This window comes from Capra hircus, chromosome 19, assembly GCF_001704415.2.
Source record: "Capra hircus breed San Clemente chromosome 19, ASM170441v1, whole genome shotgun sequence".
Classification (NCBI taxonomy): domain Eukaryota; kingdom Metazoa; phylum Chordata; class Mammalia; order Artiodactyla; family Bovidae; genus Capra; species Capra hircus.
Genome location: NC_030826.1, coordinates 47,002,728 through 47,025,753, shown reverse-complemented (window position 1 = coordinate 47,025,753; position 23,026 = coordinate 47,002,728). Strand labels below are relative to the sequence as shown.

At 41.1% G+C, this 23,026-nt stretch overlaps 1 protein-coding gene across 4 annotated transcripts in view; it reads right to left on the bottom strand.

Annotated features, from left to right (window-relative positions):
- The window catches only part of TANC2 (tetratricopeptide repeat, ankyrin repeat and coiled-coil containing 2), a 368,300-nt gene extending 346,711 nt beyond the window's left edge, over nucleotides 1–21,589 (bottom strand). For all 4 annotated transcript variants that reach the window (XM_018065318.1, XM_018065319.1, XM_018065320.1 and 1 more), the window contains exon 1: nucleotides 21,488–21,589. The gene's annotated coding sequence lies outside the window, so the exon portion shown is untranslated. The remainder of the gene's footprint in view (nucleotides 1–21,487) is intronic.

The window sequence follows — 23,026 nt, the reverse complement described above, 5'->3', positions numbered from 1 at the left end:
ACTCTGAAAAAATTGCTTAGCCTCTCTGACTCCCAGTTTCTACTCTGCAACAAACAACACACTATCTAACTTGCAAGGCTGCTTTAAGGAACGGACAGTTGTGTGGCTGCATACCATCCAACAACTGCTAAAGTGGCCTACCTCAAATCCTCAGTTTCTTCCTTTTTAACAGAACGCTAATTCTGGATAAGGCATTTGTAATGCCTAAAATATCAAACTTCCCAGACTCCCTGCAACAGCCATGTGACCCAGCTGTAACCAATGGGACAAAAACATATGGCTTAGGAGCAAGGACTGAAAGAAAACTACTGTTTTGCTACTAAAAAAAAAAAGAAGAAGAAGAAAAAAACCTAAGATGTCTGGCAAGTAAACAGCCATCTTGCAATCCACAGTGCAAAAGCCACCCTCCCAGGATAGCAGGGAAGAAACACAGAAGGAGCCAGTGTCTTGATGGCATGGGGGGAATGCCATAAACCCTGGACTGCCTATATCCATATTTCCTGTTAACCAAAGGGGAAAAAAAAAAACTATTTGTTTAAGTCGCTTTACTTGAGTTTCCATCATATGAAGCTGTCACACTCCAACATAGTGTATATAAGCACCAGGGAAAGAATCCATCCAAAAGATGGGTAAAAACAATTATTCCACAAAACTTCCCATTTAGCAGAATATGTTAAATTATTCATCGGTAAAGCAATGAAACAGTAGGATGTCAACTAACACACACATACACATATATACCACACAACCCAGTTATTAAAAATGGGGTATTATACTGTACTCATTAACATAAGCATTCCATCAGTATAAGCTCAAAGAATGAATGGCTTTAATCAAGAAAGGTATCCCTGATGAGGTAGAAGAAAAAATGCAACTGGGTAGAAATTCTATTGTTATAGCTTAGAAGTTCATTCACTAATATTTACAGCACATCCACACCACAATGTGCAAATCCTAGATGCTATGGAAGCTCTATGAACCTGAGACAGCTGTAAGAAATTGGAAAATAAAGGCTCAACTAAGAGGGATGGAGCAGGAAGTAAATACAACTAGAACTAAGAATTCTATTTTAGATAAAGTAAAAATTTTAAAGGGGAGTTAAGGGATTGGGGGCAGAAGGAGAAGGGGACGACAGAGGATGAGATGGCTGGATGGCATCACTGACTCGATGGACATGAGTCTCAGTGAACTCCGGGAGTTGGTGATGGACAGGGAGGCCTGACATGCTGCAATTCATGGGGTCGCAAAGAGTCGGACACAACTGAGCAACTGAACTGACTGACAGACAAAGACTATAAAAAATTTAGTTGTTTAAAAAAAAAAAAAAGAAAACAGAGCTCTTACCTTAAAATAATGAAATAAACTACAAATCAGTGGTAAAGAACCCACCTGCGTGCCAACGCAGAAGACATAAGAGACTTGGGTTTGATCCCTGGGTGGGGAAGACCCCCTGGAGGAGGGCACAGCAGCCCACTCCAGTATTCTTGCCTGTAGAATCCCATGGACAGGGAAGCCTGGCAGGCTGCAGTCCACAGGGTCACAAAGAGTCGGACACGACTGAAGCGACTTAGCATGCACACACACAGCCAAAGGGCAATACCACCAAGATAATTTTCTGAATCATAATATAGAAGAGCATGTAATGTAATATAAAGCAAGACAGTCAGAACAGATAGGTAATTCTACAATCAGGGAAAGGAGCAGACAAAGTGTGAAGACAGATCAAGAGGGAGTCAGAAAATAAAATCAGGGGTAAAAAGAGACATAAGCTTTAAGAACAAAGTTTGGTATGGCAAAAAACCAACACGATATTTATTGTAAAGCAATTATCTTCCAATTAAAAATTTTTTTAAACTTTTTTTAAAGTCTGTAAAGAATACCACTCTCACAAAAAAGAACAAACTTCACCTACCAACAACTTTAAACCCCACTCACCTACACCGTCAGATCCCCTCCTGCCACCTAAGCAACATATTTATTCTATTTACTCTTTATAGTCTCTACAAATTATCCTTGTCCCCCTCTAATACCCCTTTCCTTCCCTTTGTGAGTCCTGCAAGATCTATTAAAATCCTGTTCTTCTTAATCTTATCTGTTTATTGGCTGTGCTGGGTCCTAAATCGCTGCACAGGCTTTTCTCTCGTTTCAGCGAGTGGGAGCTCCTCTCTACTTGCAGTGCACGGGCTTTTCATTGCAGTGGCTTCTCTTGTTGTGAAGCACAGGCTCTAGGGCTTCAGTAGCTGCAGTTCCCCGGGCTCTAGAGCGCAGGCTCAATAGATGTAGCGCAGGGGCTTAGCTGCTCCACATACGTGGGATCTTCCTGGACCAAGGATCGAACCCATGTCTCCTACATCGGCAGATTCTTCACAGTGAGCCACAGGGGAAGCCCTAAAAAAATTCTATTTTTTTCTACCATTTTTTTTCCTGATAATTTTCACATACATTTACAATATTTAAAACAATTATTCTAGATGTACTTCTACAGTAAACGGAAATTTCAGTTTTTCCTTCTTCTGACCCCAAGGCAGGCTAAAGTTTGAGAAACACTGTATGTTGAAAAAAAATGATTTAAGCTTAACATTTAAAGAGCTCTGAGCTTCAGACAGGACTAGTTCAATCATTCAGTATTACTCACTCAACAACTACTGATTATCTACTACATGACAAACACTACTCCAAGTACTGGAAATACAGCAAGGAACCAGTCAGCAACCCCTTGAATAAGCTCAGGATCTTGATAAATATTTATATAAATAAGTAACTTGTATATAGTATATGTCACAACATGATAAACTCTTAAAGGGGGGAAAAAAACAGGCAACAATGACAAGAATACTGGGGGGCTGAGGGAAAGAGACATCAGAGGGTTGTAACTGTACAGAGATGAGCAAAAACCTGAAGAGGATAATAAAGCAAGCTATGCAAGGGGCATAAAATTCTAGGCAGAAGAAACAGAAGTGCAAAGGCAAAGGTCATTAAGCCAGAACGATGCTTGGGCTTATTTAAGGAACAGGAAGAAGGCCTGTACTTGAGCACATGGGATCAGCAGGCAAGAGAGGGCTTAGAAACATAGATGAGATCACAGAAATGACTTGAGCCACAATGTCTAGGCCTTATTAACCGCTGGAGGAACTTTACCTTTCATTGTGAGTAAGATGGGAAGTCAGAGGGCAGATACCAAAGAAGAATCAAGATCTGACATATTTTTAAAGGATCACTCTCGCTGCAGTTTTGAAAAGAAACTGTAGAAGCAACCAGTTAGAAAGCTGGCTACAGTAATCCAGGTAAGCAATATTAGGATTAACAGCTCATACCTGGGTGGAGGCGGTCAGTAGCGGCCAGATTCCAGATGTTTTTAAAGTATAGCTAAAGGATCTCCTGACAGATTGGATACGGGGAATGGAAGGGAGAAATCAGGGATGACTCGACATTCTGAACAAGTAGAAGGATGGAGCTGCCATCAGCAAGATGGAAAAGGCTACAGGTTGAATAGATGGGGCTTGGGGGTGGGAGGTGGAACAATGAAAAGTTAATTTTGGGCCAACGTGCTTGAGATATCTATTAGACACCCCAGTAGAAATGTCAAGTAAGCAGCTGGATATATGAGTCTGGAACCTGGGAAAGAAATCTGGATTAGATACAGATATCTGGGAGTTATCAACATGTAGGTAGTAAATAAAAACATAAGACTGAATGATACTATCAAAGGAGCGAGTACAGCCTGAGTTCATATGAGATGAGGACTTAGAATTGTTTATAGTATTTAGCAACATGGAGGCCACTGAAGTCCCTGATAAGAGTAGCTGCACTGGAATACTGAGGGCAAAATTCTGTTTGGAAAGGATTGGAAGAAGAATATACTCGAAGGATGTGAAAATACTTACATTAAAGATTTTTTCATTACAGTATAATTTCTTACTGCAACATAATGGGAACCACATAAATATCCAAACGTGGGAGACTGACTAAAGAAACCATTGACAAATATATACGTCATGGAGTCCTATATACAACTGATCAAAAAATAATAATAGAAAATAAAGCTCTCTGTGAAGTAATATAAAATGATTTTATCATACGCTAAGTAAAAAAAAATTAGCAAAACATGAGTATTATAGTATGCAAATACTTTTTCCTGTAAGAAAGATAAAATAAAATATGCATGTATATGCTAATTTTTGAGAAGAATAAAGACAGGAAAGACAAAGCAAAAACATTTGGCAGCCAAGGCTATAAAACAGAAATACTACTCATCTCAAAAAGCTGGGGGCACAACTGTAAAGCACAAGAGATCTCTGAAAACCCCAGTGGTCAGATACCAAGCCCTTTTGACATCACCCTCAATACATTTGAAGCAGACAGTGAACTAAAGCAAACTCAGGTACGACAAGGCCAAGCCACAGGTCAGATAAATCAGAAGAACTCAGCCTTCCATTCTACTTCCTAAACAGAGGAAGCATAAGCTCTTCTCGGGAGGTAAATAGTATCACTTGGTCTCTACTGTTCTTTTAAACAACATGCCTAGCATACAGTCAGAAATTTAAAAGATTCCAAAGAAGTAAGAAAATGTAACCTGCACTAATAATCCAATTTTGCCTCTCAGTTCCAAATTCATCCTTTTTTTTTTTTTGCCTGCTCTGTGGAAATGGATCTGAGCCCTTTAAATATTTTTTTCCTTTGCCAGCTGGCATAATGCTAAGCTTTGTCAGTAGAAGCTGTAGTAAAAACTTCGGGAGGAAAGCATTTTGTTTCTGGATCCCAGCGTGCTTGCTCAGCAGGCCGGACGGTGCGCACGGCTTCTCCAGGACCTGGTTCCCACAGCACTGGCTCCTTCTCTAGGGAGGCACCCACGCGGTCCTACAGCTTCTCCAGGGTTCTCTTGCAGACTGCACAGTGGCCACGAGGACGCAGGGACCTGCACCGTCTCCCAAGACCCTCGCTCTGGTGGTTTTATAGTGAACTACCTTTGGTGAGACCCTTTCCTTGTATAGCCTTCCTTGGCAGGGTGGATTTTCAGTGAGTTCTGAAGGGCAGACTTCCAGCAAGTTCTGCCAGTGTAGCATCACAGCAATTTCTCTACCATTCAGTGAGTTCTGGCCATGCTCATTTCCACAAGGTCTGGATGTCAGCTGGTGGCTGGGGAGAGTACTCTACCCTGGAGCAGTGGCCTCTCCGTATAGCTCTTAGTATTCCTACATTCTTTACTTCTTGGAGAAGGAAATGGCAACCCACTGCAGAATTCTTGCCTGGAGAATTCCATGGACGGGGGAGCCAGGCAGGCTGTAGTCCAGGGGGTCACAAAGGGTCAGACACAACGGAGAGACTAACACACACACATTCTTTACTTCTCACTAGCCAATGCCTCATTACTGCATTTCTCTGTTACAGTCAATAATTATTTATATTAAATGTTTGATGTTTAAATTACTATACAGTTTGTCTCTCATGACTGGACTCAGACTGATACAGAAGCCAGACCAAAAAATACTGAACGTACGATTCCTGTACATGGAGTAGAAGCGTAAGGAAAACGAATCTATGGTAGAAGGCGTTTAAAACAGTGCTGCCTCTCAGCTGTGGGGCAGGAGCACTGGACAAAGAGGTTATGACTAAACTTTGAAGACAGAAATATTCTCCATCTTGTCTGTGGTAATACTTATTCAGATGTACGCAACTGTCAAAATCTATTAAACTGAATGTTCATATCTCTGCTTATAAATAATACCTCAATTAAAAGAAGGAAAAAAAGGAATCCAAGGTTTCATATTGAGAAGCATCTGATTCTACTGCTGGGGTAGGAAAGCAAAATAGGAGCCCAAATATCTTGTTGTTCCAGAAAAGTAAGGAAGCGATAATAATAATGATAAGGACACATAACAAAGAAGCCAGCCTGAAGCTGGATCCACTGGGAAACCTGGAACAATTTGAGCATCAAAATAAATGATAGGAATAGACCATAACCTGCTAAATAAAGTAGGAACCCATAAGCTCATACTGTAATTCAAGAAATAGAGGCAGGGAGGTTTGGCTGGCTCTGTCATACCGGAATATCAACTAAGTACAGACAAAGTGGCTGGGTTACTCTCATTTGGCAACCAACCAAGTAATAATTAACTCCAGTGAGAATTATTAATGATGCTAAAACTGGTAGGTAAAATTTTGATGAGCAACAAGAGATTTACATAATTTCAAAACACCTTCCAACAAATTACTTATATACTACAAAAAAAGAAAATAGTTAACTTTACAGTGAAAAAACCCAGTGGACTCCACTTTAACCAAGTAATCAAAGTCAACATTACCAATAATGGGTCAAATCAGAATTACATGCCTCTGAGGTACTGAGAAGGATACATCACTATACGGTATTCCTGCCCTGCAAATATATAATCTAAGGAAACAGACAAACCAAACTGAGATACAGTCTACAAGATAACTGCCTGTACTCTTTCAAAAGTGTCCATGCCAAGAAACATGACAGAGGCTGAGGAACTGCTCCAGATTAAAGACTAAATCAACAGCAAAATGCAATGCATGACACCAGAATGAATCCTGGACAGGGGCAGGGTGAGGGGGATGCTCTAAGGACACTGGGTGAAGAGAGAGTATTTGAACATGGGATGTGGAGTAGATAAAAGTATTATATCAACACTAAATTTTCTGATTTCGAAAATTATAGGAGATAGATCAGAATGTCCTTATTCTTAAGAAACAAATACTATAGTCTTTCGATGTAAACACATGACTACAACCTACCCTCAAACTAGTCAGAAAAAAAGTGTACACTGGTAGAATAACATCATGTTAACAAGTGGTGAATGTACATGAAGGACACTGTTCTGTACCATTCTCCCACCTTTCTTGTATATTTTCATTTCAAAACTGAAAAAAGAAGAGGAGGAAAAAAACTGGAAAGAGCATATTGACAACTCTTGAAGGGTTACCTACAAAACGGAACAGAGAAATTAGGTGGAAGTTCGAGGGTACTGACTTGGGATGGGCGTTGGCTATCCCAAGAAGACCAACCATATGTTTAGAGGGTTGAGGCTTTGTGCCACAGGCCATCAGTCTGACCTTCACAAAGGAAAGTTAGGGCTGAAAGTTGAAATTAAAAGAGGTCAATGATTAAATCAATCATGACTACTACTAAAACCCGAATGAAAACTCTGTACATTGAAGCTCAGATGAGTTTCCTTGGTTGGCAACTCTGTGTATTACAATACACTGATATACCAGGAGGGTTACATATCCTGAGTTCAGAAGCATCGCATTTGAGAGCCTCTTAGACCTTGCCCTATGTGTCCCTTCTTTCGGCTTGTTCTGCTTTATATCGTTTTTGTTACAATAAAGCTACAACCATAAATACAGCACGTCCCTGAGTTCTGTAAGTTGTTCTACTGAATTATCAAATCTGAGGCAGTATTAGGAACTCTCAAATATGCAGCCAGTTAGTGAGAGGTGAGGGAGACACCTGCAGCTAGTGTCTGAAGTGAGAGTAGTCTTGCAGAGGGCTATGCCCTTAGCTTGTGAAGTCTGGCCTAACTCTGGGTAGTAAGCAGCAGAAGTCATCGTAGGGAATGAACCAGGAGATACACTCAACAGCAATAAGAAGGGGTGGTAGCAAATAAAATTTGATGACACGAGAAGACAATGCAATGAGAAGTCTGCACACCACAGCTAGAGAGTAGCCCCCACTTGCCGCAACCAGATAAAGCCCGTATGCAGCAATGACAGCCAAAATAAATAAATAAATATTCAACAGCAAAAAAGAACATCTGTGAATCTTAAAAAAAAAAAAAGTTTGTACCCAAATGTTTATAGCAGCATTGTTCATAATAAACAAAAAACAGAAAAAATCAGAAAGTCCATTATTTGGTGAATGGATATACAAAACATAGTATGTCTATACAAAAGAACAGTAATATTCAGCAATCAAAATAAAAGTACTGATACATGCGCAACATAGGTTAATCTCAAAAATATTATCCTGGATGAAGAGACAGAAGCAAAAGACTGAATAGTATAAAACAAAACTACATATTATGTGATTCTACTTATATGAATGTTCATAGGCCAATTTATAGAAATGGAAAGCAGAGCTTTCTGTTGCCTAGGAATAGGACTGGGAATGGAGACTGGATGCAAACAGGCTCAGTGAAATTTTGGGGGGGTGACGGATCTACTGTAAAACTGGATGATGGTGATGCATAATAATCATTGAATTATGCTGTTACAAGAGGTGAATTTTGTTAAATGTGAGTAATACCTCAAAAGCTGTAAAAAGGAGAGTTTGATAAGGTGAACAAAGACAACTGCTTCTGCAGAGTCTGGTATAATTGAGATAAGAAATGGGGAAGTTGCTGGAAAGAAGTAAGGTTACAAGAAGGTTTCTTTAAGATGAAAGAAATTACAATGTTTTTATTCTGTTGACAGTGATCCAGAAAAGGACAGACAGACAAGAATTACAGGAAGAATGTCTTTGAGAAGGCAAGAAGGGGTGAGATCTAATGGACGAGCTCAGTGGGAATGGCCTTCAAGAGAGGAAAAGACAATTCACAGTAACACTGGTGAAGATGCAGGTGGTGAGCAGACTTCTGTTCTCTCAGTAAAATAGAAAGCAAAGTCATTAGCTGAAAGAGACGACAGAAAGCGGAATGTGGAAAATTTGGGTACAAGGGAAAGATAGGATCATCTAAGCGAATGGGAGCATGGAAGAACTACAGTAATACAGTAGGAGAGCTTGGCGGCACTAAGCAAGGAATTGAAAGTCATTTGGTACTGGCCAAGAATTGATTTTGGGGGGCTCCAAAATCACTGCAGATGGTGATTGCAGCCATGAAACTAAAAGACGCTTACTCCTTGGAAGAAAAGTTATGACCAACCTAGATAGCATATTCAAAAGCAGAGACATTACTTTGCCAACAAAGGTCTGTCTAGTCAAGGCTATGGTTTTTCCTGTGGTCATGTATGGATGTGAGAGTTGGACTGTGAAGAAAGCTGAGTGCCGAAGAATTGATGCTTTTTGAACTGTGGTGTTGGAGAAGACTCTTGAGAGTCCCTCGGACTGCAAGGAGATCCAACCAATCCATTCTGAAGGAGATCAGCCCTGGGATTTCTTTGGAAGGAATGATGCTGAAGCTGAAATTCCAGTACTTTGGCCACCTCATGGGAAGAGTTGATTCACTGGAAAAGACTCTGAAGCTGGGAGGGATTGGGGGCAGGAGGAGAAGGGGACGACCGAGGATGAGATGGCTGGATGGCATCACGGACTTGATGGACATGAGTCTGAGTGAACTCCAGGAGTTGGTGATGGACAGGGAGGCCTGGCATGCTGCAATTCATGGGGTCGCAAAGAGTTGGACACGACTGAGCGACTGAACTGAACTGAAGAATTGAAAGTCAAGAGGCATTCTGCTCCAGACATACTCAGCTACAATTGCACAGGAGTACAACAGGTAGGGTTGGTTTTAAACTTTTTGAATAAAAAAAAAAAAACTTTAGCCATGTCATGCAGCATGTTGGATCTCAGTTCTCTCCGACCAGAGACTGAACCCACACCCCCTGCTTCGGAAGCACAGAGTCTTAACCACTGGACCATCAGGGAAATCCTTGGTAGAGTCAGTTTTAACCAGGCAAGAACCACCAAAGAAGAAAGGTCAAATCAAGAGGTAGATGGAGAAGATCAACTGTAATGATGCAATATAGGAATTCAGCTAGTTTGAAGGTAAAAAAGAAAAAACTAAGGACATGAATGCATTGAGGAAGAGTGGAAAGGTGGTAAATTAAAAGGTCCCTGTGAGATCAAGGAATTAAGGTTGTTGGGTAATAAAAGAAATAAGCCTGAAAAGATAGAGGTGGTAGGTGGAGAGTAAAATGCCAGAAACTGAGGAGTATAGAAAGTTGTAGTTTTGAGTTACAGTGAGTTATAGCAACTCTCAATTCTGAGTGTGCATTAAAGTCACCGTGGAAAACTGTCAAAAACATTCTCTCAGGCCATACCTCAGACCAGGCAAATCAGAATCTCTGGGAGTTAGTCCTTGGCATCTGGAGTTTGCCAAAGCTCCCCAGTTAATGCAGATGCACTGAGACTAAAAGCATCTGCACAGGATGTGCAATAGAGGGAATGGCTGAGACAGAAGACAGGATCGGTGGAGAAGAGAAAGTCAGGAGACCAGAATATCAGAAGGATCATCTACATGAACACTGAAATCGCCACAATTCTAAGTGGAGTAGCAGGAGACTAGTAGTGAACCCAGAAGAAGTCTAGAAGCAACTACGAGAGAGCAAAGAGAATACTTAACCCACCTCACTAGGAGGAACCACCACTTTAGAACTTGCCAAGAGAAGTAAGTGCCCTCGGGCAAAAGGTAAGTTTCAGTTAGAGAATGGAGACAGTGCTGTTTAGAGGAGAGGTTAAAGATAAATGGGAGTTTTGCAGATGTCAGACAGTGAGACCCAGAAGGCACAGAGAAGGGCTTCATGATCATAAAGGGGTGGAGTCTGAGGTCAGGCAAGAGGGATGAAGGAAAGAGAAGGTCCAGAACTACTAGAGAAGAATCTCCTCTAGAAGATTTTAGGAAATCTCAGAAAGCAAGCCCCCATATTTTTAAACACCACGCAAAAACAATACAATAAAAAGCTCAGTAAAGTTAGACGCTTTCCTGAACCCAGTCACATTCTAAAAAATTCATGTAATTAATTTCAAGTAAAAATGAGTCACAGAAATGTATCAAGGTCAATCCCACATAAAGTTATAAGAAGAGAACACAGGGACTTTCTTGGTGGCACAGTGGGTAAGAATCCACCTGCCAATGCAGGGGACACGGGTTTAAGCCCCGGTCCAGAAAGATTCCACATGTCGTGGAACAACGAAGCCCGTGTGCCACAACTACTAAGTCTGCACGCTGCAACTACTGAAGCCGGCATGCTCTAGGGCCCGCGAGCCACAACTAATGAGCCCTGAGCCACAACTGCTGAAGCCCCTGCACCCCAGGGCCAGCAAGTCACAGCTACCGAGACCTCATGCTGCAATTACTGAAGGCCGAGCTCTGCAATAAGAGAAGCTGCCACAGTGAGAAGCCCATGAACCAAAACTAGAGGGTAGCTCCACCTTCCACAACCTGAGAAAGCCTGGGCACGCAGCAATGAAGACCCAGTGCAACCAGAAAAGAAAAGAGAATAAGAAGCAGAACAACCTCACTGCAGACAAAGAAAGTGTGCTGGAAAGACATACCCACATAACAGATCAAAATTAAAACCTGCTATTTCAGAATGAGAAAAGACCTTAGGAAAATGGCATAAGACGTGAAAGAAAAACAAATACAAGAATTATAAAAACTCAAAATGAGACATGACTCGAGTAAGAATTAAAAATAAAAGGAAAGACATATTCCAGAAATGAAGACAAGAGTAAATAAAAAGATAGTCCCTTAAGAAAAACAGAAGGTAAAAAAGAGAAAAAAATTAAACTCAAAAAATAGATTAAAAAGATATGAGAAAAAGTGACAAATATTGAAGATAGCAAAGAAGATTGAACATACAACTGATAGGAATTCCTGAAGAAGATCGAAGCAAGGAACAGAACATATAGTAAAAACAATAATTAAAAAAAAAAAACTTCACTGAAATTTAAAAAAGTATTTGAGACTACATTTTGAAAGGTACAAGCTGTACCTGAGATTATCAACTCAGAATGATCAAAATGATTTTACTATCACTAAACATTAAAGAATAAGAAGAGAGGAAGAGAAAAACTGAAGGCAGAAAGGGAGAAATACAGAACTATACAGACAGGAAATAGGCTCCATAAAATCAGAGATGAGCTGGCGGTATTTGGTTTCTCATAGTACAAAAATGATAAAGTACATGATGAGATTAGACCTGATCATCTCAGCGCACATAAAAGTGGCAAGATTTTTTTGTGCAGAAGATAAAGAATGAGTTACTGATACTTCAGAAGAAAGGAGAATCAGACTGGCATCAGACTTATCTATTGCACAAGAAGCTTAAAGACAATGGTAATAAGGTATCTACATTACATAGGGGGGAAAAATGCTTATGATCCAAAAAAACCATATCCAGTCAAGATACCTTTAACTGATCAAGAGAAAAGAAAGGCATCTTCACCTAAGCAAGCATTCAGAAATTATGCCACACACACTCCGAGGAAATTACTCCAAAATGTTATCAAATGTTTTTTGGCACCTATTAAGATAATCAAGGTCTCTTTTTTCCAGTCTCCAACACTCCCAGAGTTGCAGCTAGCAACAGAGATGTGGCCGAATCCAAGAAAAATATCGTATATGACCAGTCCTAGAAATGACTTCAAGAAAAATAGGTTCTAAGGAACACATATTCTGCCAACAAGCACAACAAGAAAGCCCTCAGAAAAATTCCAGCCAACGTTTCCAAGACAATGAGCACCTGTACAGAGGCCAACAAGGTGGTCATTAAGCTCAAAGGTAATCAAATAAAAGATCTTAAAAAGTGCCAGCCCTAAATTGGACAGGCTCACCCATATCATCCATCCCAGTCTCTAGAAGTATGCTTATTTCCATACTGTCAAGAGGACCAGACTTTGGCAATCAAAAGCTGATAGAAAGGCCAAGGTCAGAGTCAAGGGCCAGGTCTTACACAGTCCTCCTAAAGACTCCAGAAAAATGGTTTTTGTCTATTAACTTTGAGGATCAAGGAATTGTACAAAACTTAGACTACCGTCCAAATGGGCAGGCATATCCTTCTGCTGTTTTACATAAACACAATACAAAGTCCCCCAACTCACCCCAAAAGAGAGAGATAATCATATACTTTTTATCTTTAACTTCATTAATATAAAAAATGTTAATACTTAAGTATTCTTGCTTCCCTGGAATAAATTCTACTGGATCATGATGTATCTATTTTACATGCACTGCTAGATTTATTTTGCTAATAGTTTATTTAGAATGTTTGCTTGTCTAGTCATGAATAAGAGTGGCCTAATGTTTGTAACAGCAAAAGAGGAAAACAATCTTAATATCCATCAGGTGGAGAAAAACAGACTAAATTATGGTGTTCTATGCTATGAAATGTTATTCTGCTTTTTAAAATTAATTATAGAGTTTCATTTACTAAACTGGAGCTAGCCATGATATATTCTTAAATGAATAAAGCAAGCTACAAAAAGCGTGCGTGCGTGCGTGCGTGCGTGCTTGGGCTTCCCTGGCGGCTCAGATGGTAAAGAATCCACCTGCAATGCAGGAGACCTGGGTTGGAAAGATCCCCTGGAGAAGGGAATGGCTACCCACTCCTGTATTCTGGCCTGTGGAATTCCATGGACTATATAGTCCATGGGGTCACAAAGAATTGGACACAACTGAGCAACTTTCACTTTTTCACTTTCATACATGCTTAATGGTTTCTGAGCAAAGAGAAAGATGATTAAAAAAAAAATACTCGAAGTGTTAGTTAATGCTGGTTACCACAAGGGTAAAAGTGGAGAAGAGAAATATTTTTTTCTTTCTTCATCCCTGGTTTATTTCCTTGGTTGCAAGCAGAGGAATACTTTTGGGATTTTTTTTTTAAAGCAGAAGGTGGGGGAAGGAGATACCAGTTATCTACTGTAATTAATGACAAATTAACATTTGTTGACAACTAATATATGGCTTCCCTCATAGCTCAGTTGGTAAAGAATCCGCCTGAAATGCAGGAGACCCCAGTTCAATTCCTGAGTCAGGAAGATCTGCTGGAGAAGGGATAGGCTACCCATTTCAATATTCTTGGGCTTCCCTTATGGCTCAACTGGTAAAGAATCCACCTGAAATGTGGGAGACCTGGATTGGATCCCTGGGTTGTGAAGATCCCCTTGAAAAGGGAAAGGCTACCCACTCTAGTATTCTGGCCTGTGGAATTCCATGGACTAAGTCCATGGGGTCACAAAGAGTCGAACACAACTGAGCAACTTTCACTCACTCACTCACTCACTCACTAAATGGCTACCCAATACATCCAAAGGCAAAACAGAATTACATTATCTAAAACAAGAAGAGGTATCATTATGAAGTTCATTTACTTAAAAATACAAAACGATCCAATCTGGAACCAAAGTTGCATATGAGTGGCCTTCCTAAAGGCAAGATGTCTTCATGATAAACTAGTGTTTAGTTTACTAGCACAAACCTACTGGGCTGTGTATAATATGACAACCAAGGATAAACCTAAGATAAAAAGTGAGTCACGTTAAAGAAAAATAGTCAATGAATTACTGTTTGCATGATATGTACACAGATGAGCAGAAATGGGCAAAACGTTATAGAAATCATCAAAGCTTGGGGAAAAAAATGAGATTTTGAATACTAGCTTGTTATACTGGAAAAAGAGGGGCAAACTCTTTCTGGTGTCTTATTTTACACTGTAGATAAGTCCTTTTTATTAAGCAGATCACAAAAGACAATCAACCACTTTGACTGACTGTCACTTACAAATTTTTTAAAGAGAAAAACTACAAAAAGCTAACAACATGGAGAATGGTGGAAGGCAAGTGGGGGATACAGTTATCACACAGAGGAAGTTTCAGTTATTCACAAAAATGAGAAATGCTTGTAAAAGTAGAAAATGTTCACATGATCAAATTGAAAAAAAAATAAAAATTGCCAAAGGGCTCAATGTCTCAAGAAGTGTTGTGGTTTGCTATTTTCAGAGGAAATTAAAAATTAATTTTTTACAAGTATGTGGTACTTAAAGGGAAACAGTACAAACAGAAGCGCATACAAGGAGTCTGCCTGAGTTTTTATTTAAGTTTACAGTTATTCAAAAACTTTTCCTCTCAGCTCTTATCAAATCTTTCATAAATGAAAATTTCAAGAACACTAAATTAATGAGTAGCCAAATTACCATAGGTTTTTATTTTTAATACCTTACTAGGCTGAAAAGAAGAGCAAGACAAAACAAGGAAAAGCTAGACTGACAATACTAGTAAAATGTCATGGGGAGGAATTATGTGAAGAACATCAAAAAAACAGAAATCCAGGGCACTCTCCAAAACCTAATAAAAATTAATATTTATTAAGAATTAGATATTGTCCTAAGGATTTTTCACTGACATTATTTTATTCATCATCATCAAAACCCCTCAAGAGAGGTTTTAACTCCTCATACAGCTAGTAAGTGACAGAGCGATAATCTGAACCTGTTTTCAGGATTCAAAAACTCTCAAGTTCAGGTTCTCTCTACTATACAAGGGGTCTCACAATCGTTAAGATTTCAAAAGTTTCTTACAACCAAACAACAGTATTGTCATCCTACAATATAACAACGTCTGAAGAGCAACTTCCAAAGGAAGTCTCTCTTCCTCTTCAAATCCCTGAAAGGGAAGAGCTAAGATTCTCTGACGCTGAAGCAGGATTTGAATGTGTAATAGTAAATCTTCATCCCACATGCCTACTAAAGCTAATTACCTTCATTCACCCTAATTCACAGTCTTCAGGAGCTCTACAGGATTCCATGGAATTCGAACTGAAATAGAATTCTAGAGTACAAATACCCATCAAGCTTCCTTAACTTTGCCATATCAAACTTCAGCAATTACAGCTAGAAATTGTGAGACCCCTCAAAACACAAGGTTAGGAACAAAGGGCTAAGAAGAGACTTCCTTCAATTAGCAGAGGGAATTTAGTGAGCTCTAAGGCGGAGTCTCCTGCCTAAACGATTAAATCACAGTATCTACATACTCACTCCCATTTCCAAATTTAATAACTAATCCATTTATAAGGCTAGATCCTAAGGAAAGGAAAAAGAGTTTCCATGGCAATAAAGAAAAAACTGGTGCCATATTTCTTCATGTTGTCCCTCTATGATCAGATATGTCATCTAATATAATCTTATATTATAATGCAAGCATGGTATTACACACAAGGAAATAAGCATGATTACCTGGAAAACCAATGGTTTTTCCATAGAACAATGACTCTGTTATTATGTATACAAAATATGTATGTGAGAGGCTGAGACCAGAGCAAACAAGGAAGAATGCTCTCTTACAGGCTGTGCTCCAAACCTTTCCACTTGAGGTATCTCTTCTGAAGGAAAAAAAGGTAGACTCGAATAATACATTTTGTCAAAAACTTCTTCAGAGTTAGACATAATATGGGTGTCATAACGAGGCATAAGACGAGTCTGTCAGATAAAACACCACCAAGGCAATTAAATTTTTTAAGAAACATACCAACAAGATTATTCACTACAATGCAACTACTCAGTTTAAATAACTGACATCAGAATCTCTCAAGTTCTGATCAAAAGAAAGGCATTTGAGAGGTGGGATATATGATGCACTCAATAAAGGCAGAAATTAGTATCATGGGGAAGGAAAGGATAAAGAAGGTGAGCAATTACTAACATCAAATTAACTCTTTGCCTGTTAAACTTAGTCATGTTTACCCTTAACTATTCAAGAACAAACAGAAGCTGAACATAAGATACTGTGGTAATGTGTGGCCCATAGAAAAGCAACTTACCTAATACTTATAGCATCCACAAACACAGCTTTCAACGACTTATAAAGATTTTGTAAAGAAAATAAACTGACCTAAAAGAAGAAATGTGCTTCCAGAAAAAAAATTATGGAATTACAATTATTTACTTACAGCTTTCTAGAATATGAAAGATCCCCACCAGAAACTTTTTTCTCTGATTACATCCTCAAACTACTTTAGCCTTCTAAAGCCCAGGCCCAAATATAACATTCTCCATCTGATATTATCTTAAATCTGAAATATTTAAGGTAAAAATATCCTCTAAAAGGAAGAAAAAGGACCATTGAGTGGGGAAACATAGCGTTAAGTCTTTAAGCTCTTCTTGTAACCTACTTCTATCAATTTTTAGAGACTCATCAAGGTCATGATGTAGTCTCAATCACCACACACACAGCTCCTTGACTCATTTTTTAAGTCATAAACAATCTTCATCTAATACAAATTACTGCAAGAGATGCTATTCAAATAAACCCAGTGGTGTTTTCATGGTATTATAACAAAGACAAAACTATTTATTTACACAGTGTCTTCTTTCCAAATGACAACAGTATTCGATAACCATAGGCTCTGAGCAAATACAACAATGTTGAGAAAAAAAATTCCAAACAATAAAACTAGTTTTCAAACTATTTTATATTTGTTACCTTGATCAGACTAGTACTAGAAAAGTAAACAACCATCTGAAATTGTTCTAGTTCCTTGAAATAAAATCTGGGTAAGTGAAAGTGAAGTCGCTCAGTCGTGTCCGACCCTTTGCCACCCCATGGACTGTAGCCTATCAGCCTCCTCTGTCCGTGGGATTTTCTAGGCAAGAGTACTGGAGTGGGCTGCCATTTCCTTCTCCAGGGGATCTTCCTGACCCAGGAATAAAACCCGGGTCTCCCTCATCGCAGGCAGACGCTTTACCGTCTGAGCCACCAGGGAAGCCGACAAAATCTGGGTACCATCAGTACAAATATGACAGAAAACAGTGGTGCTCCTGTATAAGCACGTTTGCGTGCTCAGTTGCTTAGTCATGTAGACTCTTTTAGACTGCAATTCCATGGAATTGGGCCCGCCAGGCTACCCTTACCATGGGATTTTCCAGGCAAAAATACTGGAGTGGGTTGCCATTTCCTCCTCCAGGGTATCTTCCCAACCCAGGGATTGAACCTGCATCTCCTGCGTTGGCAGGTGGATTCTTTACACTGAGCCACCTGGGAAGCCCTTGTATAAGTACAATCCAACAGAACTGAATGAGTGTGCCCAACCAGTATATCTCAGAGATTCAATTTTAATTCTAAGAGGAAGAAATTCGACAAGGAGAGAATTTTGATGCATTCGTTTAATCATCCTTGTTCTTCCTTAAATCTAATTACTATCAACTACCTTAAAACTCCCCTTTTGGAAACACTGGTTTAGTATACTCTTTTCCAGGCTTACTTCCTTCTCCATTCAAAACAATGCATACAGAGTCATTCAGAAAATACTAAAAGAACAAAGGCATTAATGAGGAAGTGGGGGGGTGCAGCTAGAGAGCTTGCACAGGACAGTCAAGAGTCAGTGACGACAGAAGAGGGAAATAATCTACTAATGTTTAATCATCTTAGTAAAACTTTATGATAAAGATGCAAACACAAAATCAGGTTTTTCAAGTATGCTACAGTGAGCCATCGACCAACAGAAATATAGAGCAGGACTTGACTCTAAGACAATTTATTAAATACACTACAGGATATAAACATACATGAATTAGTCGCAGTCATAATTAGTAGATTATATTGAATTGTCTTATCAAACAATGTATATAAAAATAAAGGAAGTGTTTGACTACATGACACGTGATTCACAGAATGGCAGAAAGTTTGACTAAGAGAAGAAAATAACTGTTAAGTATAGGAGGTGATATTCATGTCTTAAACCGTGTGGAAGGTATATACGTGTTGGCTACCTGATTATTCTTTTATACTTTATAAATTTTATAATTTTATAAATATTATTTCATATGTACTCAGTATCTATAAAACAATAAGTGCAAGAAAAACCTGAGCAAATATTTGTTGAAGAAAAAGGTAAAAAGTACATATGCATCTGACCCATTTTTGTTAATTCTTTTTTAAATAGGATCATAAAAATGTAAGCAGACAGGAAAAATAGATAATTTCCCTATAGAAAACTATTGCTCTACACAGAGATCTCTACACTATTTCTTTAAAAGCACCAGTAAACCTTTACTGAACACTATGTGCACACACATACACACACACACATCAAACTATTTGAAAGTAAAACTTTCAACCTCCAAAGTTCCCCCCAAAACCAAAACCTCCATCATAAATATTTCCTTAACCACATAAAAAGTATTGACACTCCTCTACTCATAATCCCAGAAATAAAACTACAAAAATAAATTCCTAAAGAGAAATATTCATACTTTAAATAACCAAGTATTTTTGTACAGTTATAAGTAACGTAAGTATTTTTCGGTGTATTTGTAACTGAATAAGTTAGTTATAACTGTATTTTTTGGTATATCTGTAGGCTTAACATTTATGTGTCTTACTACCTACCTGGGCTTATCCACATCTCTATATTTGCTTTTGTATGATGGGCACCTGCATTTTAATGATGTGTGTCAACACTAATTTGATTGAGAGGGCAATACAGTAGACTTATGAAGAGCACGGGGTGTGCAGCCAGAGTTCCTGAATTGAAACTCAGCTCTTGCACTTGCTAGCTAAATAAACCTGGGCAAGATATTTAACATCTCAGTGTTTCAGGTTCTCATTTGTAAAATGGAAATAACAGTACATACCTTGCAGGGTGCTGGAACCGATTAAAACCTGCATAACAGGGCTGGCACAGAGTAGGTGCTATGTAAGAGCATGACATTACTAGCAGCACGACTAGTAAGTACCATATTCTCAAACATACTGAAAAACATTCTTAGAAATTTGAATTACTGACAATAATTAGATACTATTAAAAACAGATATTAAATCTGAAGCCTGACTGACAGTAAGTTTAAAGCCCTGAAACTCTGAATAGGTGATTATAAATCTCCATAACCACCCTATCAAGAACAATCTGAGAGCGGTTTCCCAAAGTACAACTCTCAATTTCTTCCCTTACACAAGGGGGCAGTGATAACAAGAAAAGAATGGGGCTCTGTAACACCTCTTCCTACAGACAGTAGGGGGTGGCAGTACATATGGCTTACAGTCAGAACAAAACAGGAAGATCCAACAGAATCGCTCTTTATTCTCCTCAGGCCCTCTCCTCAGGCTTTAGCCCCCACTCACCCCCAAAGTGAGGGACACATCAACAGAAATGACTAAAACCCAAAATTAATCATGGAGCAAAATCAGTTTTGTCTTTGAAGCAAACAATCCCTCAATGGCTGAATCCGGATTCAGGAGAAAGCCAATCAGTATGAATTTTCAGATTATCTGGCGAATGTTCTTCTAAGAACAACATTCAGGCAAAGAACTCCATTTCTCTGCAAGAACTGCAACAGAAGGCACTAAAATCTCATCAATAATTAACTATACCCTAATGAACACATGCAGCTATTTCTGCTTGTTTCATAGTATATAGACACTCACTGAATGTATATAAGTTACATTAAATAGCTCACGGAGCTGTCTTTTGTTACTTCTGAAATTCCAGCTATGTTCTGACAATCCTCTCAAAACACAGATGTTCTTCTTAAATGGAAGTCACAATGTTTTGCGGCATGTGTAATTATATTTATACACACACGTATGTATGGAGGGGGGGTGACAATGTTTAATATTTCTGTGCTCACATTCCTAAGATGATCTACCTGGGAAAGGCTGAAAGAAGCGCTCCACTGACAGTATCCATGTTGTTGCTTTTTATGCCACCTTTATTGTATCCAATTTCTTTTTCCTATTTGGCTACCCCAACAATCAAGAATATTTCACTACTGTCATTCACCGCAATTAACCATTGCAATAGCTTTTGGCTCCAACCCTCAAAATGCCTGAAAATTTATCCCTTTTGTTCACCATATTGTTTTGTTTTCCTCATTCCAGAAATTTTCACTTGTGTAAAAATGAAGAAAGGGGCACCTATGAAAAAATGTCCCTTTGCCTAATGATCTTGAACTCAGAATCATGGCCAAGATGTGGGGTGGGTTTTTTTGTGTGTCTTTTGTATTTTTTTCTTTTTTCTTTTCCTGGAGGGGAGGAGAGAAGACAGTGAAAGACACCCAAATCTTCCTAATATTAATTATCTTTGTTTATGTTTGGTGAAAACCATTTTAAACATCCTACACCTGGAATAGAACACAGGCTGCAATTGTATCAGTGCTTTACACGCTGACGGCAAACCGGAATTATCTTAGCCCTATTTTTTCTTTCCCATCGCACAACCAGACACAATTTGCTTGTTTCTTTCACGTGGGCACTCACTCTATCTCAAAAATAGCATATCATAGCTCCTCTCGATTTCCTGTGATAAAATATCTAGCCATGAGCCTTATTAATCTCTTCTTAGACTACGCCTCCTTTCCCAGAGGATTTAACGATATCACTAAAGAACACGTCTGCTGTGAATTTCAACGCCATACAGGCCAACCCACCCTGTACCTTACCTGGCACATTTCACAACTACTTTTATGCTGCATTCTGGGGGCACATTTTGCAACTCGTTCTGCACCACCTTCCCTGCCACGTTTAGCAATCTGCCTGGCATCTCCTCCTGGGTCCCCGTCATCCGGAGATTCTCTCGGTACCAAATTCCATGACACCTTCGGGGACACCGAAGTGACCGATCCCGGACTCATCCGCAGCCACCCCGAGGGCCACATTGGCAACCAACCTTCCCCACGCCCTCCACACCGGAGGCACTCCGCTGCCCATTTCGCTGCCTCCCCGTTCGCCTCCGCCCCTCTCCCTGGAGCCCGGGCGTCGGAGGCGAACGCCCCTGTCACTGAAGCGACCTTCCTTTCCCGGGCTCCCGCGGTCTCTCACCTGCCGCTCTGAGGGGGGCTCGCTGCACCCCCGGGTCAAGCCCCAGTCCCCGGGGTCTCCTGTGAGGACCGCGCCGCCCGCCGGCGCCGCCCGCGATCCCAGAGCACCTCGCTGCGCTCCGACGCCCGCGGTGGGTTTGCGTCCGGGAAAGGAGCGGCGGGGCCTCCCGGCGGCGAGCGCAGCCCGCGGCGGTCCCCCTGTCAGCGGCGGCGCGGGTGCAGGCTCTCGCCCCTCAGCGCGGCGGCAGCGGCGGCGGCGGGCGACTTGCTCCGCCTCGCGCGCGGCACAGCCGGGAGGTGAGCGCGAGGGGGATGGGAACGGGGGCGGGGCCGCCCAGAGGAGGCACCGAGGGCGGCGGCGGGAGGGCAGCGCCGGTGGCCCCGGGTCCGACGCTCGGAGCGCTCGCAGCTTACCCCGCCGGGCGGGCGGTTCGCACGAGGCGGCTGTGCCGAGCGGGCCCCGCCGGAGCAGCGCGCCCTGCAACCCGCGCCCAGCCGGCCGCTCGCTAACGCCGCCGCCGCGCCGGGGGCGTCGCACCCTCCGAGGCCGCCCGCAGCCCCGCCCCCTCCGGGCCGGGGTGGGGAGGAGCGCGAGCGCGGAGGGAGAGCGCGTGCGTGGGGGCGCGTGCGTGGTGGAGCGCGCGCGCCCCCGCCCCCTCCACCGTTTGGGGGTGGGGAGTGGCGGGGAGAGAGAGCCGAGACCGAACCCGTCTCTGCGCCGAGCGGTTGGGCCCTGGTTCTGCCGCTCTGTGAGGTCCGGGCATTTCTGTTTCCTCAGGGGGCTTTGACTGGCGGGGTCGTGGGCATTCAGTGGGGAAGAGGGGAGGAGAGCTCAATAGCAGACAAGGCCCGGGATGGTTCGGCTCCGCCCCCACGGTGATGTCACTCTAGAGGTGCTGCTGCTGTCGCGTGCGCCCACTTCGGGGCCTGTCCTGCCGCTTTGATGGCCAGAACGGTCCTCTGGATTTCCCCCCACTTAAGTCACCTCATACACATGTCGCTCCTAGAATCTTTGAGTCCTACAGCTGTCAGTTCTTCTTTACCTTATATTCAATTGTAGTCTGTAGACAGCTTCAAAATGCTGTCTGAAGTCAACTGGTGTAGCAAACAGAATGAAGTGCAAAACCACGAATGGAGGGGAGAGAAAGAGAAGAGAGATCTATTTTCTAGAATAATTGCTGCAGTTCACCAGCCGCAGCTTGAGAGCCTGAGGTGAAGTGGCCCCGGTTCTGTCACTGACAGGTTGGACAAGAAGTAATGTGGTTTGAACAGCTAGTAGGCCAAGCACGGAAAGCCACCACAATAGAGCCTCCTTGAGGTCCTATTTCCCTCACTTGACTCTAGATCTTCTTCTCCTGACTCTTGTCTCATAGAACAGCAATTCAACTGTGGAAGATATCTGGACATAAATTTGTTGGCATGCTGTAAAATGATGCAAAGCTACCACTATCACCAGTCTTGCCTGGCTAGTCTTCTGTTCCATGAACTGAGATGACTTTTCCTGGTCATCTGTTTCCTAATGAGACACCAGGATTGGAAA